General features: G+C 39.8%; 1 long non-coding RNA gene across 1 annotated transcript in view; it reads left to right on the top strand.

Annotated features, from left to right (window-relative positions):
- LOC102495466 (uncharacterized) overlaps positions 1–2,864 on the top strand; it is a 4,892-nt gene extending 2,028 nt beyond the window's left edge. Inside the window, exon 3 of the long non-coding RNA XR_337456.3 lies at positions 1,644–2,864. This is a non-coding gene — a long non-coding RNA (uncharacterized LOC102495466). The remainder of the gene's footprint in view (positions 1–1,643) is intronic.
- The last annotated feature ends 1,623 nt before the right edge of the window (positions 2,865–4,487 follow it).

Raw genomic sequence — 4,487 nt, 5'->3', positions numbered from 1 at the left:
TTTCTCTCTCTCTCTCTCTCTCTCTCTCTCTCTCTCTCTCTCTCTGTCTTTCTGGCGAGCACACACACGCTATAACAAAAAAAAACTCTCAAAGGTAAAAAATAAAAAAATAATAATTTCTGCACATGTTATTTTGGTCTTGAATCTAACATACTTTACCTTTGTGCCACCTTAGCTCAGATGGGCATAGAGATCATTCTTAATCATTGCCAACCCAGATCCATTTTATTCTTTTACTCAAAGACATAAGTGGACATCCTAGGCCAACTTTGCTTTTTGTCATGCATACTGGCTTTAAAAAGACCATATGAAGTTGACAGAGATTTCTGCTATAGGGCATGTGTGCTCACCAGAGAGACAGAAATAGAGAGACAGAAAGCAGAAAACATCTCCCAGGGGCGATGGCCACGCCATAATCCCTCCTTCTCTATTCTCCTCTCAGGTTTTTGGGAATGCACAGACATGTGCCTGGTGTGAGTTTCAAACCTCTGGGTCTGGGTCTCAAACCAGACCATCCATGCAGGAGTCCAGCAATGTAACTGTTGCACCATCTGCTGATCCCAACACAGCCATTTCTAAAGCAAATTTTCTGCAGCACCCAAATCTCTTGTAGCCCAAGAATCCCAGACAGGGTCACCTTTCTTTTACACTTCAATATACCACATGGTCATATTTTCTTTGGTGTCCAGCCACCTCCATAGGAGGACTGCAAAGTATGTCTGACCACTCTTTTGTGACTCACTAATTGTGCAAGAAGCCCTTGCTCATCTACTAAAAAATATATCTGTAATATTGTTTATCGATACTTCTGGATGGAAAACCAGAATCTAACTATTCTTAATTTTACTATTTTTTTGTCATACATTTTCTAAACCAAAAGGCACAGGATGGTTGGAAACATAAACAGAGATATCTCTGGTTTAAAATTATGATGTGGGAAAAAACAGGTATATTTTGATTCCCATGGCTCATAGCATGAAATGGGATTTCCACAAGAGGGTCCATGTAAATCACGTTACATCTGTAGATTGGGTGCACATACAAACTTTATATAGACTGTGAAGTAACTATGACAATAATGATATTTGTACTAATCGAGCAACTACCAGTTAAGTTAAAAGCTATATTTTATGTATGTTTTTCCGTCTGTTTCTTTTTATTTTCTTTTCTTTTGCTGGAGGGTACATGCAGTCACCAGAAAAAGAGGGAGACACTTGTCAGGGGAGTGCCCAAGACAGGTACATGCACACACAAGCTCCCAGCATGTTTTTCAAACCTCATAGCTATTGCACCTGGAATGCCTTACGTACCCTCTTCTCACCTCTCTGCCCATTGAGAACCTTCCTCTCAATTCTCAGCATAGAAACACCAGCTCCTTCCCTTCTCCTCCTGTGCCCTGCACCTCCTGCCAGTCTACAAGTGCTCATGGTGGGCAAGAGTGGACATCTCATCCCAGAGTCCCAACCCAGGTGAAAGGGATCAGTCACAGGGCAGAAGTGAGAAAAGGCAAGAGTGAGAAAATGGTCTTTTGGAAGGGAATAGAGAAAGGGATATTACCAGTGGAGATGAGACATAATATGAATGAAAAGAAAAATGTATGACTAGGGATATCTCAGCTAACCTGTCTTTCTCTCTATTTCAAGGTCCACAAGAAGGAAATCAAAAAGCAACCTCTCAATCCCTATTCAAATATGAAAACTTCACTGGAAATCTCCTCCTAAGAATCTGGATGTTATTGATAATGATGTTTATGGAGCTATGGAAAAAAAATATGCATCCATATACAGATAAAATATGGCAATATGTGTACAAGCTATCTATTCTAAAAGTGTTGGGGGGGTTTTTTATTTTGTTTTTTATATTTTTTTGTATTTTCTAAATGTCCTAGTTGGTGTCTAATTTTTATATTTTGAATATAGATAGATAGACATATATACATAATTTTTTTTCTAAAGAAATGCTTCTCAAATAGTACCTTCAATACATTTGTGAATTTCTTAAAAGCAAATTGTTTGTGGTCTGCAAATCAGGGTGGGGCCCAGAAGTCTTAAACAATATTTGGATTTGTACTTTAGGTGTTACCTTTACAGAATTCTCTGCATAAGAATGAACAGGCTGTGTCTTGCCCAGAGAAAGCAGGTGAGGAGATCAGTAGGGAGTGAAATCCAGACTGTTTCAGTTGTCAAACTGTGTCTTGAGGAAGGGAGGGTTGTTTTAGCCCAGAAGAGAGGATATCTTTTCAGAATTAGTCTCCTGGACGGAAGTCTCAGAACTGGTGTCCTGGAGAGCTGAACTGGTAATTTGTCTGCCAAATCAGATGCCTCCTGGTTACTTGCATGAAGCACTAATGTGTTAGAATAATTTCTGGTCAGTCTGATGTGAGCTATCTAGTCCCATTCATTTCCACAAGTACAAATAGCTCCTTAACAGCTCTCCAATTATACCCCACGTTCCACATTAATGGATTCACCAGGAGGTTGCCTCAGGCAAAGATTTACATGAGGAAAACACTGAAAATCATTCATTTCCTTTAGTAGTATGGCAGAAAGTAGATATCTAAAACTGAGATTGGAAACAGCAGTGGTGCAGCAGTAAAGCAGAGCTCTGCAAGGCTGACCCACATAAAGAAGGCTCTGGGTTCAAAACATCTGAGACCTCCTTGAGTATCCTGGGCTTATGTGAGCCCCTGAGGTGGGACTGGCTGAGGTTAGGGATAGACTGTGCTCCAGACTCTGTTGGACGTGCTCTCTCTCTGTCTCTGTCTCTCTCTTTATCTCTCTCATAGAGAAATAAATAAACTTTTGAAACCATAGAAATTACAGTGTATTGGGGCCAGCAGGTGGCATGGTAGTTAAGGCACTGGACTCCCACATGTCTGACTGTGGTTCAAGTCCCGGACGTGGTGGCTTGCTTTCTCATTTCCCATCTCTCTCTCTATCTCTCTTTCTCTGTCTCTCTCTGGTGAGCACACGTGCCCTAAAACAAATTAAAAATTAAATAAGAGGCATCAGCAGGTGTGTAGTGGTTAAGGTGCTAGACTCCCACATGGCCAACTCCAGTTCAAGGGTTCAACCTAGAGCCTTGAAACTCATGCCGGGCACAAGTGCGTGCATGCCCAAAATCCCAAAAGGAGAATGTAAAAGGGGGGGTGATTTCTTGCTTTCTGTCTCTCTGGTGACTGCATGCACACAATAGCTACAATCTCTTTAAAAATAATAATAATAAATAAAATAAATTTTTTAAAAACTGCAGTGTATTTAGTGATCACATGCTTGATATCTGGTACTTCATATCACTTAGCATTCATAGCAGCTGTAGAAGTTTGATAGTTTTCTCCTTTTACTTCCATTATATGAGAGAAAAAGGGACAAAAAAGCAAACTTCCTCTCCCAGTGACAATTAGGTGGTCAACTATGGTCCGTGGTTTGGAATCCAAGCCTGTGACACTGGTTTGGGATATGGGTGCATATATTAGGGGAAGAGGAAGGACATGAAAATCAAATAGTGAATAAGGCAAGTTTCCACCTAGGATGCAGAGAGCTAAAGAGAGCTTCCTTCCCACCTTTATGACAATATAAAGCAAGCTAATGTACAAAATCACAGTATGATGAACTCATCAGAGAACTGTGGTGGTCTGAAGCTACTTATGCCCAACAAATATAAGGAAAAGAGGCATTGAAGATTTACATTATGGGGCCATGGTGCTTAAGGCAGGTCGCATGATGGTTAAGGCACTGGACTCCCACATGGCTGACTGCAGTCTGAGTCTCGGATCTGATGAGTTGAAAATCATGCCAAGTGCATGTGTGTGCATGCCCAAGATCTCAAGAGGAGAATGGAGAAGGGACTGCAGCATGACCATCCTCTCTGGGGATGATTCTCACTTTCCACTTTCCCTCTCTCTCTGGCAAGCACATAAGCCCTATGGCAAAAACCTTAAGAAAAACCTTCGAGTCCCAGACCTGGAGGCTTGCTTTTCTTCTTTCCCTTTCTCTCTCTGGTCAAAATAAACAAATAATAATGATGATAATAAATGAAATAAGATAATTCTTTTTTTTTTATCCTCTCTGGGGATGATTCTCACTTTCCACTTTCCCTCTCTCTCTGGCAAGCACATAAGCCCTATGGCAAAAACCTTAAGAAAAACCTTCGAGTCCCAGACCTGGAGGCTTGCTTTTCTTCTTTCCCTTTCTCTCTCTGGTCAAAATAAACAAATAATAATGATGATAATAAATGAAATAAGATAATTCTTTTTTTTTTCAGATTCAACAAATTTCCAATTTTATTCTCTTCTAGTTTAATTTGTTTCTTTCTCTATTTTGTTTGGTCAAAATATTTTTTTTATTTTATTCATTTTTTTAAATTTATTCATTCTCTACATTAATTCACTATACACCATCACAACACACAAATGAATTTTCCATCCAAAATACCCTGTGCATTGGCTCAATCAAGCACATCAACATACATGTTCTCAACAAATAATT

Source organism: Tupaia chinensis, unplaced genomic scaffold (assembly GCF_000334495.1).
Source record: "Tupaia chinensis unplaced genomic scaffold, TupChi_1.0 Scaffold146187_1, whole genome shotgun sequence".
Lineage (NCBI taxonomy): Eukaryota > Metazoa > Chordata > Mammalia > Scandentia > Tupaiidae > Tupaia > Tupaia belangeri.
Note: the sequence above shows the minus strand (reverse complement) of the source record. Positions and strands in the feature narration are given on the sequence as shown.